Source organism: Poecilia formosa, unplaced genomic scaffold (assembly GCF_000485575.1).
Source record: "Poecilia formosa unplaced genomic scaffold, Poecilia_formosa-5.1.2 Scaffold757, whole genome shotgun sequence".
In the NCBI taxonomy this organism is placed as follows: Eukaryota; Metazoa; Chordata; class Actinopteri; order Cyprinodontiformes; family Poeciliidae; genus Poecilia; species Poecilia formosa.
The window spans coordinates 36,181-49,653 of record NW_006800696.1 but is presented as its reverse complement, the minus strand read 5'-3'; the positions used below and the strand labels follow the sequence as shown (position 1 = coordinate 49,653).

Below are 13,473 nucleotides of genomic sequence, written 5' to 3'. Positions count from 1 at the left end.
AAATAGACCTGCAGAAAGAAATTACTAATAAAATATCTTACATATGCATAGTTGTATGCTCTATATAGAAATCTTTCTTAACTTTGATTGTATATCTCACAATTTTGTAATTTATCATTGTTTATTAAACTCTGAAAGCTGTGTGGCTTTAATAGTCTGTCCTAGAAGGCGGTTAGATGTGCCACTTTTTTTTTTTGAGCACCTGCCCCTTTAGTGGTCTCTGCACGGCCCTGTCTCCAGACCTAAACCCAATAGAACATCTTTGGGACATTCTCAAGTGGAAGATGGATGAGTGCAAAGTCTGTGATGTCATCATGGAGGAGTGGAAAAGCATTCCAATGGCAACCTGTGAAGCTCTGTTAAACTCCCTGCCCACAAGAGTTAAGGCAGTTTTGGTAAATAATGCTGGCCATACAAAATATTGACATTTAAGGAACTTTAACTAAGGGGTGTACTCACATTTGTGAGATACTGTATAATGTGTTTGACTGACGAACGTATGTCTTTGAGCAGGTGAAGGATAGTAAAACATGGTTTTTAAAACTTCTCGGACATAAAAATCTGAAGATTTAAAATGGATTAGTACCGAGATCCTGTTCCTGATCTTAAACACCTTGAGCATGATGAAACATGGTGGTGGCAGCATGGTGCTGTAGGGATTAATTTCTTTAGTAGCCATATTTTTAGAAGTGAAATTTTCAGAGATGGCATTTATTGTGTTAGAATGGCATAGTCAAAGTTCAAATCAAATTTAATTTACCGTGGGAAGGCTTTCTCCATCCATTAAGACTGAGGATGAGTTGTTTTGGAAAGAAGACTGAGTGAGTAAGTGAGAATCTGGTAGGGACATAGCTCAACAAACATCAAAATGATCAATGAGTGAATGAAAGATGGTCACACATTTAACGTTTCCATTTGAAAGGTCCAGTAAAGTCTTACTAGGGGTACGGGTTGGAGTCTCCCCCGCTGATTTTTATTTTTTTTTTTCTGCTGATTCGAAGGGGAGAACTTTGACTCGGCAGGAAATTTTATGTTTTTGATTGTTTATTCTATGTTGCATGACTCTGTGTTTTTGTGTTTAATGATGTACAGCACTAGAAATGCCTTGCTGTTGAAATGTCCTATACAAATAAAATTTGATTTGATTTAGAGTAAAAAAAATATTTTAAATTATAAAGCCTTCCACTTTATCATTAGACACTTCTATGTGTTAATCAAGGGGGTTAGAAAATGGACGGATGGATGGATGGACTTTTGAAAGGCGCCACATGCATTTACATACACAGTGAGCATTATTGCATATCTTATCTGGGTTTTAGGTTCTTCCCGTTTTATTATCTTTGAGACAAAATATATATAAAAAAAACATTTCCTAAAAGCAAATAACTTGAATACATAGAAATATATTCTAATAAAACTCCCTTGCAATGGGGACGCTGGGTGGTTGCTGAATCTCACTATATGTGTGCCTACACATATGGATTATTGGTAATTTTCATTTTAGCCCAGGGTTATACTGCATTCTTGTATTTCAGGTAGATGGAAACCCGATACCTGCGCCAAAAGCGGTGGCTCCACCTGTTATCTGAGCTACCTCCTGGGGTCAAAAGAAAGTGTGAGGGAGAAGAAAGAGTGGGAATGAGGGAGAGCTGAGGGAAGCAGAAAGTCTTTTATGTGGAAAAAAAGGGGGATCAAGTAAGAAAATGAAAAGGGAATAGTAAGGTGTTAAGTCACACCTGAACAGGACTCAAAGAGACAGGGAGGGATACAGGGATAAGTGTAACAGCAGAGGGAGAGAGGGAGGATGGCCATGGAGAGGGATCCTTTTATAGTATGTCGAGCAGATAGACAGGGATGTGAAAATCACAGTCTAGGCTTTCAAGACTCCTTTATTGAAGGATAATGAAGAAAAGAAAGTGAGAAAGCAGAACGGAGGAGGCTACTGAAGTGGGAAAAGGAAAAGTATAACCAGTGATTTCAGGGTCTTTGCAGGGACTGGGCAGAAAGCTTAGAGAGAAATCCAAAATGAGAAGCTCATGCTGTTTTCAAGTGGATGAGTCGGCTTGGCTGGGTTTTTTCTTTATTTGTTTTGCCTGTTTTACTCTCTCTCAGCATATATGTGCTTATGTATCCAACTCCAGGTGTCCTCCCTTCAGGAATAAAGTGCCACATTTTCCCATGCCAGAGTAGACTGAACCCACAATCATGAGACCCATGAGGGTCTCATGGGCCGGACCCACGAGGACCCATGGAGAGTGGGACCCAGGAGGAGCTGCTCCTTTTGGGTCCGGCCCGGCTGTGGCGCAACAGGCTTCACACGTGCGCTTTCAGGATGGTTCTGTTTTCTCTGCACCTGTAATCACATAGAGTTATCCAGCACCACACTGTGGAGGATGAGGAAGGGAAGACACCATCTAATCTCATGAAGCACACATAAAACAAAAGCAAACTGAAGATTGAAGCAAAACAGACTTCAAACTGTTCAGTGCACTTATTCTCACGACGGTTCGTTCGGTGTGAGTGTCTACATTTACAACGCTGTAAAAGGATATGCTCCAAACAAATGACTCCTAAAATAGCTTTGTCCAAGCCCTCTATGAGTGATGGACATTCAGAACCATGCCATACCCTGAGGGAAAAAGAGATACTCTGATATTTCCATCTTTAATCAGGCAAGCTTTCCCTCAGCTTCTCCCTTTCTGTCCTTTTCCCATTTTCTCCTAAATCACATTTTTTCTTGCTTTCTTCCAATTTCATCTTATGGATAAATATCAATTTTCTTTTTCTTGTGGGGAGAACAAGAGGCAGTGGTAAAATTTTCCTATTGTTTGCCCACTCTTAAATGCGTTCTTCCACTCTTTTCTGCCTCTGACACATCCAGTGAGAATTACTGAATGGCTTGATACCCCAGAGAAATAAAAATCAAAAGATTCTAAATTTGAGCACATGTAATGGGATTTCTGTACAGCACAAAAACTGTTTCATCACAGATTTAGAAATAGATTCCATCTATTCCACTTTAAACAACTATTGAGTGTTATCCGTTTAAGAGGAATAGAAACATAGAATCATGCATATATGTAAAAAAAAAGTCCACTGTTGATGCTTTTTTTTAATTTAAGAAGGAAAAACATGTGCTGCTAATTAAATACACTTTATTAGTTTATCATTGTAAGAGCAACCATCTCCATAAGAGCAGGAGTTGCAGCTATGGAAATGCCTTAAAATAATGCCATTTGCAATTGTTTCTGCCTGTCACTGCACAATCTGTGCAGGCAGAACAATTCATATACAAGTCAGCACATCTGCTAAAAGAAATACTTCTGGGATGGCTGTTTTTTTCTTTTTTGTTATCTTTTTGTGTTTTATTGTAATTTAAACACATATAAATAGTTTAAGATTTAAAGAGAAAGACAAAACTGAGCAGTAACAATGACTATTATCACAATAAGTCTTCTCTTGTTGGGTCTACCAGTAGGCAAATTAGAAGCATAAACACTTTACAGTCCAATTAACAAGTCCAGTAAAAAAATGTTCCACTAAATTGACAGTTATTATACTGTCGAGGAAAATAGGTCCTTTTATAGCAATTAATATCTTAATTATTACATTTGAATAATTATATCGGTGTTATATTAACCCTTGTATGATCTTAACATTTTTAAATTAAACAGCTTGAAATAAATATATATTTATTTTGTAATTGAGAGTATAGGTTGGCAGTTTGAGAAACAGAAAAGTTTGAGCCTGAAACCAACTTGTGTTCCCATGGTGAACATGCACCTGTTGTGAGCAGCTGCTTTCTGCAGCTGAGGATAAACACTAGAAACTGGGGAGGTGGCAGGGCTCTGACAACAACCTTGGCTTTTCAAAAAAAAAAAAAAAAAAGTTAAGTTAGTTAATCAAATCTCTTGTTCTCTGTTTCTAAGTTTGTGAAAGTGTAGATATTGTAATCTAGTTAAAATTAATTACATGATGGGCTTGAAACTCATTTGTTCAGGCTCTGGGGACCTGTTCCTAGTACATGTTTGAAATAGAAACCTCCGAGGTCCAACAGGGAATTCTAAACAGCAAGGTACCTGGAGGTCAGAATTTCTAAAAGGAAAGCTGTCAGGAGGCTTGGGTTGCTGTCTGTGTGGCATCTGCATCTCTTTTCAGCTTCCACAAGAGGGAGACCAAGAGCCGCCTTGGAGGTTGGATCAGCTGAGCTACTCACGCACCTGCGCTGAATCAAGCCTCAATCAAGCCTTATCAGGCTGAGGTTAAGAGGAGATGGTTGCTAGTCCTTCGATGCCCAAGTTTCGTATTTGCATTTTCTGTGACCTACCTTGACTAATTAGTTGTAGTCTGCTTTAAAGGTTCCTCCAAATTCCTGGAATCCATCCCACAGTCTCAGAGTTACTCCCAGCTAAGTTCCACGACTGGCAAGCATCTACGCCTCTTCCTCACGCCGAGCTCTGTGAACTTGTCCATCCTCCAACATCTCCTCCCTTATGCGGCTTCCCTCTGGTCAAACTGTCACCGTTCTGGATCAGATCTTCAAGGACTCCCACAAAGACACAGCCCATTTCTCCCTCATCTCTCTCTCCCTCGGATTCCTTCATCTTCCTCATCATCAGTAAGACCTTTTGCTCCTGGACATTCATTTCACACAATTACCATTCTCATCGCTCTCCATTCCCTTTCAGTGTTCCCGTTCCTTCTGCCTCCCAGATTGCTCGGACTTTATTTATTTAACTTTATTTATTGAAAGATTTAAGATCTTTTTCATCCTACTCCGTGAGAAAGCACTTACCTAAAATCATAACAGAACACCCAGGTCATACTGATCCAGCAGACACTCTAAGGAGTTCACTTGCTGAACAGAGGTCACTTATCCAATCTCACAACGCCGTTTTAAGGTCCCTCTGTGAACAACAGGAAAATACTAATCAACAACTGAACCAACTTTTACAGAATCTCCAAACAGCACAGTCCTTGTCGCACTCAGCCTCCCGCCTCCTTCCTTCAGCTCACCAACACCAGATAAATATTCAAATGATGTCGGTCGCTGTGGGGGATTTCTGTCACAGTGTTCTTTGGTTTTCAATTGAGCACCTTGGAGCTTTCCTCATGATGAATCAAAGATTTTGTATGTAATCAAACTTCTTACTGGCAAGGCCTTAGAATGGGGAGATGCCTGTTTTCAAGATCATACTGCTTGACAGCTCATTTGATGGCTTTTTGCTAGAGTTTAAACAAACATTCAACCATGAATCTGATCATACCACCTTATCCAGAAATGTGTGGACTGTAAAACAAGGAAATCGTACCACAGCCAAATTTGCAGTTGAGTTTAGAATAAAAGCTGCAGCTTCTGGATGGAACTCAAAAAGTGTATTTTTTTTCATCCCCTGAATAATTCCTTAAAAGACGAGTTAGCTCCCTTAGATTAGCCCGGAACAGTGAATAACCTCATCTCACCGGCTATCTGAATTGATAATTGTATACTAGAGAGAAATAGAGAGAGGAAGATGTCAGGTGACCAGCTCTTTCCCAGGTTCCATCCTCCTCCTCTCAGTGCGATCCAGAACCCATGCAGCACACCAGAAATAGATTAACCCCAGAAGAAAGACAACGACATATCCAGGCTAAGCAGTGCATATGTAGAGGTTCCTCAGGACACTACAGTGCTGCTTGGCCAGTAAGGCCAAAAGACCGGGTCCGCCAGTAGAAACGGGGAAACTGTCGGACCAACTCAAAAATGACTCATCTCCCCGATTTCTGCTGCCTGCCACACTCTGCTTCAATTCTGAGCCTCATCGACCTATCTTTCATAAAGCAATTCAATACAGAAACTATTCCATTACCTTCTCCCCTCCACATTTCGACCCTTGATGGAAGAAAGTTGCCTCAAATTACACATAAAACCCAACCTCTTCAACTTATCTTTTCAGGTAATCATCATGAAGTCATTTCGTTTTTTGTCTTTACTATCTCTGATTCTCCCGTAGTACTTGGCTTCCACTGGTTAAAAAGACATAACCCTCACCTCAACTGGTCAGACCTGAACATCGAGTTCTGGTCCATAAACTGTCCCTCCTCCTGTATCTGTTCTGCCGTTCCACCAGGTTCCCGCACGGCAGCTCCTGATGAGGCAGACCCTCCGGATCTCTCTCTCATTCCTGTAGAATATCATAATCTCGGTGCTGTTTTCAGTAAAAACAAGGCACTTTCTCTCCCGCCTCATCGTCCCTATGACTGTGCTATTGACCTTCTCCCTGAAGCCCCTTTACCCACCAGCCATCTTTTCAATATTTCTCACCGTGAGAGAAAGGTGATGGAGAAATATTTAAGTTAGTCCTTAGCTGCAGGAATAATCCGCCATTCTTCATCCCCTCTTGATGCCAGGTTTTTTTTTTGGCAGAAAGACAGATCTCTGCGTCAATGTTTTGATTACAGAGGACTAAATCAGATAACTATTAAAAATAAATATCCTTTGCCTCTCAACTCATCAGCACTTGAACCGGTCCATGGAGCCACCCCTTTCACTAAGCTGGATCTCTGCAATGCCTACCACCTTGTTCGCATTAGAGAGGGAGATGAGTGGAAGACAGCCTTGAAGACCCTGGTTGGCCGCTTTGAATATCTGATCATGCCCTGTGGACTCTGCAACAAGCCTTTTTCCAAGCACTCATAAACAATGTTCTTTGTGATTTCCTTAATGTCTTTGTTTTCGTTTATTTAGTTGATATTTATCTATTCTAAGTCCCTAGTAGAACATCAGAAACATGTCCGTCTGGTCCTTCAGGGACTTCTCTAAAACCGCCTATATGCCGAAAAACATGAATTTCATAAAACATCCATCTCATTCCTCTGTTACATTCTTGAGAGCGGACAGGTTTGCATAGACCCAGGGAAAATAAAAGCAGTACTGGAGTGGCCAGTTCCCCAAACCCGAAAACAGCTTCAACAGTTCTTAGGTTTTGCAAATTTCTATCAACGCTTCATTCAGAATTACAGTGAAACTGTTGCCCCACTCACTGCTTTGACCTCTACCAAAAGTATCTTTTTCTTGGACGCCCGACACCAACTCTACCTTCCTCGACATCAAGGACTGTTTTGCTAGAGCTCCTGTCCTGATACAACCTGATACTATTAACGAAGCTGAAGTTGGTTTCCATTTCTAGCTTCTAATAGCTAAAGGGCGAATCCACCAGATTTTTCATTACCTTCCGCATCTTTAATCGACTCTAGTTTAAAAACTACTACACCTATAGGTGTAGTAGTACACCTATAGACACTTCAAACCTGGACTAGATTATTCTCCTCTTCAAGAAGAATCTTTATAACCATGTTTGGGATTTGTAAAACCTTGTCCTGAAAAATAAGGATGTAAGCTTATGTAAAATGTTAATTAATCGAGTTTGATGAACTAAAATGCCACGCCCAAATCAAAAATCAATGCCATCGCCTCGGCCATCTGTTAAATCTTCGTCATAAAATACTTATCGTATAAAACATCTTTTAAATATGCGTCATACAATGCTTATCGTGTTAAAAAATCTGTTAAATCTGCGTCATATAATGCTTATCGTATAAAACATCTGTTTTAATAAGGTTTTATGTGACCATATCTGATTAACAAGGTTATATAAAAGCATCTGTTTTACTAAGGGTTTATAGGACCTTGTCTGATTAATAAGGTTATATAAATCCTTATTGTATAAACAAAATTTGTTTTAATAAGGTTTTAACGACCATATCTGATTAATAAGGTTATATATATTGCTTTTTGTATAAAAACATGTGTTTTGATTTAAATTAAGTTATCAAAATAAAACAGACAGGATTCTGGAACCTTCTATTAGGTCATCAAATTACTATGTTGCCTGTAGGAATTTTTAATGTCCAGCAGGTGTCAGTATTGAGTGACACAGTATCAACACAGAATTGACACAGTTTTGCTATGTGTCGAAACATACATGACGCCTCATCTACCCATCACTAGTTGTAACTGTTGAATTTGTAATGTGTACTCAGATGTGCTAAATAAATCTCCTCTTGGTTGACTCAATGGAGCAGTGAGAAATACTAGTCCTCCATGGGTTTACCACTTGCCTTTCCCCAAAATTAGGTCTTACTTGTTTTTGAACTTGCAGCTAGAGCATGATTAAGTTAAAGTTGCTTTTTTTTATATATAACTTTTGGACTTCATTGGTAAATAAAACACATCATAAATAGACATCAGTACTTGTTTACAGTTAACTGTTGCCATTTCAAGGTTCTTCTGGGGATTAAAAAGAAAATTCTCTTTTGCACTTCCCCTTTCACTGGTATTTGTTTCAATTAATAAAACTTTCAAAGACAACCACTAAAAGTTTTCCAAATACGACCAGTGGTACTTGTGCTACAATTTGAGCACAAGCTAAATTTTAGGCATCAATAAAGCCATGCATGAAAGAATGTCTTCAGGATTCCACCCCAATCTGAAGGTGCATGCACCTGGCTGAGCTGATCACTGATGCGTACACATTCCTGACATACATGCACATCTGTGACAGATGCACATCACAGCTTCTCATCACACAGTGTGTCTCATGCCTTTGCCCTCTGTATGTCTCTATTCCTCCAAGTTAGCTTCACTACAATTGTTTGGAGAAAAAAAAAGTCAACTGGGAGTTGAGCACATGTCAAAGACTCAGCGAAGTGAGTATTTGCTGATTACACAGCTGTACGCTCTGCTGAAATAAGAGTTTATGGAAGCAATCACAGGTAGAGATTATTTTCATATTATGTGTTATTATGCGGAAAGGCCATTATTTATCTTTTAAAGGGAGTGTTATGTTAGATTGATATTCTCTCAAAAGGAGAAATACTTCAGATAACCTGCAGCAGCAGCAAAAAGTAGTGAGTGAAACCCAGAAGTCCTCTTCCAAAGAACTGCATTTGACTGAGCATGAGGTCTGGTGTGACACAATTGCACTATCTTTCTGCACAACTAGATAACTAGAAAGATGGTGCAGGTTATCTGTAGTAGTTTTGAGGGGGGAACTACACTGCACCCCTCAGGTCAGCCAGTTTCCTCCAAAGGTCTCCCTGAAAAAAAAAAAAAAAATTGGGATTCTCTGTGAAAACGGGGAGAATGTCTGTCTTTGCGCTCTATCAAATGTGTATGTGTTATTCAGAACAGGGAGATCAAAACTCTGGGAAAGACCAATCGTATTCAGCCTTCTGAAAATAAAGTCAGAGTGTGTATTTGTGTGTACGTGTGGATGTGTTTTGACTTTCCACCTCCTAGTCTGGTCACAGGACCCAATCAAAGCCTTGTGCTTTGATTGCAGAGCACAGGTCAGGAGATGACCTGACTCTGGCGGATCATTACGTGTGGGACGGCAGATTGACGGCTGAAGTGTTTTTTACACTTTATTACTTCAACGACGATGTTTGAGCACACCTAAGCACACAGACACACATCCGAATTAGCTGCCAGCCACAGCTGAGCACCTGCCCTCTCACTCAGTAGGAGATTTGATTGGTTTTAGTTTTTACAAACATTTAGGTCTAACAAGAGACCATTAAATATTCTGAATTAAATTTAATGTTCACCTAACTGCACACAAAGGACAGATGGAATATTTAAGATTGCCCTAATCTGTTGAATCTAACAAAAATACTCAAAGATTTTCATGGGTGGCTTCATAGCTACCTTAAGTTAACAATTAAATGTCTTAAAACTTACATGGATGTTCAAATATTTACTATAATCAATTAAAAGGAAACACCATAAAGCTGTGTATTCAAAGAACAAGGACAGTCTGTAGAGATTAAGAATACCATAATGTCTACCAACAGAGCATGTTAACTACTGTAATGCATGTGCCTTGGTTCGGTGGACAGCAAAATTTCAAGCTTGGGGTCTTTGTGTTGAACCTCCCAGAATCTCAGCTGCTGCAGAGAAAAATACAAATAGACAGTGTTAGAAAATGTATGTTGATTTTCTTGAACAGCTGATGCACTAACAAACCTGACTTTGACAGTTACTGAACCTGACTTGTATCTTCACAATGTAAATATGGAAATTCTTCTTTATGTTATCAAATGTGTATGCATTTGTTCTGTTTTGAAGTTATAAATGTTGTTTTTTATACAAGAAAAATGGGAGAAAGCCTGCCCTCTCATGTTATTTTAAGGTACTACAACGTAGTACGTTTTGTAATTCGAAACAAAACTTATTAAACGGTAGAATAGACACCGTTGGTGTTTGTTGGTGTAAATTACTGTTCAAATCTTTCGTGTATGGTTGCATTGCCGGTATGTATTAAGTTTGTAACTTACAACATTGTTTCTGTCTAGCGATAGCGCTCTAATGTGTTGTTTTAAGGTGGAGTATGTTTATGTTAATTAGATGTGAAGATATCGCGAGGTTATCGGGTGCGCAGTTGGTAGCCTAGATTTGCGCATGTGGATGTGATGTTCGGTGGAAATTGAGTGTATTGTATTTTATGTTGCATATGATCACATATTTATTGTATTTTTTGTATTCATTTCAGTTTTACCCTTTTAATTGTCATTAAACCTGCTGACAACGTCCTTCGGTCTTCAGAGTCGTGACACGAGAAAGGTGTTAGAAACCCTTTGCATCAGACATGCACCAGTAACGGCACAGTGTAACCGGATCCTTTTCTGCGTTGTGCTGGTTATTGAGTGAACAGGCCGTGACACAGTTTGTCTTTTAAAATTTGATTCTCGGTTTATTTCTGTCAAGAATACAAACAAAACAACCGTGTTAAAGGCTGCCCGCTCCAAGTCCTCTCCCGCAGGACAACATGACAAAAGGGGCGGGGGAAACACCTCTCACAACTTACAAAAAAACTAAATAAACATTTTTGTACAACATACCTGTCAAGAATACAAACAAAACAACCGTGTTAAAGGCTGCCCGCTCCAAGTCCTACACAAAACAAAAGTATATAACAAAAATTAACTTAATAGATCTATAAATAAACTGAATGTATTTAGATGGAAAAATAAAACGCACACACCTCTCCCGCAGGACAACATGACAAAAGGGGAGGGGCTAAGGGGCACAAACAATTTAAAGACAATACCACAGAAGAAGAAATAAAAGGGAGGGGCTTCAATCTTAAAGTAACACGGTTAAAAGAATGACAGAGGTGTTTCAGTAAGATAAGGAACAAGACAAATAATCAAAAAAAGAAAAAAAAAAAGACATTTTGTGTAATTATAACAAAAGAGAATTACAACCAGGTTACAACAGCACTAAATGTTTTGCTGTGAAGGCTATTTTTGCAGTGGTGTTAAATAACTTCATAGAATATTTATTATGCATTAACTGTTAATCGTGTCAAAATATCAATTGAAAAAGAAAATTGCTATCCTATGAAAATCTAAATCTGAATATATTTTACCATATACATTAATCAGCGTGCAATGAACACAATTAAGAATACCAGGTTTGCAGATGCAGTATACATTTGTTCAAGGGCAAGATCCAGACACAAATACAGTAGAATCTGAAGATTCTACTGAACAAACCTGAACATTAGTCTAAATCCTTATTTACGCTGAGAAGTTAACATAAATAAGGAAAGTACCTTCTGGTTTCTTCTGGTGAATAAGGTGTAGCTGTCATGATTTGAGATGAGGGTGGTGAGGAATAACGCAGGAAGGCCCAGGTAGTCATTGAAAAAGTTGATTTAATGAAAAAAAGCTCAGGAACACAAGAAGCTGGCAGACGACGGAACACACGACGAGAACCCGACAAGAGACAAAGACAACAGGTAGGTTAGAACCAGTGATGCAAGAGTAAATGTCAATTCAATTTGGCATAAAAGAACAAAAAAAAAAAACCACAATATTTTAAATACACAAGGAGGGTATTTAGGGAACGAGAAACTCCTGGGAACAATCAGGATGGCACAGAGACTCAGGGGAACAGAACTAAATAAATAAGCACAGAGTCCAGGAAAACAATGTAAAACAACCCAACCATTGTGGGCGGAGAGCATGAGTCCACAGAAACAAAATAGAAGAAACCCAGTCCAGAACAAAAAGAAAAACAGCACGGCCAAGACAGGGCCTGCCATGGATAATCTGGGGGCTGGTAGCAGGAGGATACCCTTTGGGAGCTCTGGGGGCCGGCCAGAGCTCCCACGTGGTGATATCAGAGGCGGAGCTGGAGCTGCGGGGGACGGCGACGGGACCCTTTAGACCAAGGGTCCCCAAACTTTTTCCTGCGAGGGCCACATAACTGTTCCCTTTTCTGGTCGGGGGCCGGTCTTAGTTTTTCGAGAAAGAAACCTTAGAAAACTTTTGTTGAGGGGGGAGGGGGGGGAGTGAAACTGTGGACCGGGGGGGCTGGATTACTGTCGACGACATATTCGCGTTTGTAGATAGATTTTTACCCAGAATGCAAATGGAAAAAAACCGTGAGCGAAACGGTGACTGGTACTGACTAGTATATATTTCATTGAGGGAAACTAAGTTTCATATCTGCTAAAGAGCCCCCCTGGTGGTTGAAGAAAAATCCACATATATATGGAAAAAAAAACACTGAATTAATCTCTGGTATTGTTCAGGGGGCTGGACCAAATGAGGAGGTGGGCCGGATCCGGTATTGTTCAGGGGATCGGACCAAATGAGGAGGCGGGCCGGATCCGGCCCGCGGGCCGTAGCTTGGGGACCCCTGCTTTAGACCGAGCTGGAGGTGGAGTCTCGGACGGAGCGCAGGGAAGCAGCAAACTCTGTGGTTCCTCCACAGGAGCAGGCACAGAAAACTCTGGAGCGGGCACAGGAAATTGCTGCAGAAGGGAGAGACGCTGACTCGGAGCTGGGACTGGCAGCAGCGGCTGAAGTGCGCGCCGCCTTGGCGCGGGGACGGGCGCCGGCTGAAGGCAGGCGGTGACACCAGGGGTGTTACGTCAATCCGCGTTTCCCCATCAGATACGGTTCCCCCTTCGTCTTCTTGCCGCTCCGCCCCGCCCACGCGGCAAAATACGCGCGTGCTCGTGATGAGCACTGAGAAAGCACGCGCGTAGAAAGCACACGCTTGTTTGGCGCGCTGGGGAACTACGGACACCGTGAAAGCTCAAATAACATGCTTCGGCAAAGTTGGTGATACCATCAACGGTAATACCGTTGATGGTATCACCATCAGATACCGTTGATGGTACCATCAGATACAGTTCCCCCTATGTTAAAATCACCCATCAGATACCGTTTCCGCTATGTTAAAGGGGGGTTGGGGGGGGAAACGGTATCTGATGGGTGAAATATGGCCATCAGATACCGTTCCCTCTCCTTTACCACAGGGGGAACGGTGTCTGATGGGTAATATTGAGCATTAAAATGCATTGCTGTTTTTAATTCATATAGCACTATCTATCTATCTATCTATCTATCTATCTATCTATCTATCTATCTATCTATCTATCTATCTATTGTTGAGATACTTTACCAAGGCCGAGAAAG

At 40.5% G+C, this 13,473-nt stretch overlaps 1 long non-coding RNA gene across 1 annotated transcript; it reads right to left on the bottom strand.

Annotated features, from left to right (window-relative positions):
* Window positions 1-10,791: 10,791 nt before the first annotated feature.
* On the bottom strand, window positions 10,792-11,205 carry LOC107834769 (uncharacterized). Its single transcript, XR_001660592.1, has 2 exons — window positions 11,025-11,205; window positions 10,792-10,933 (listed from the first exon to the last, which is right to left on the bottom strand). It is a non-coding gene; the product is annotated as an uncharacterized LOC107834769 (long non-coding RNA).
* Window positions 11,206-13,473: the final 2,268 nt, after the last annotated feature.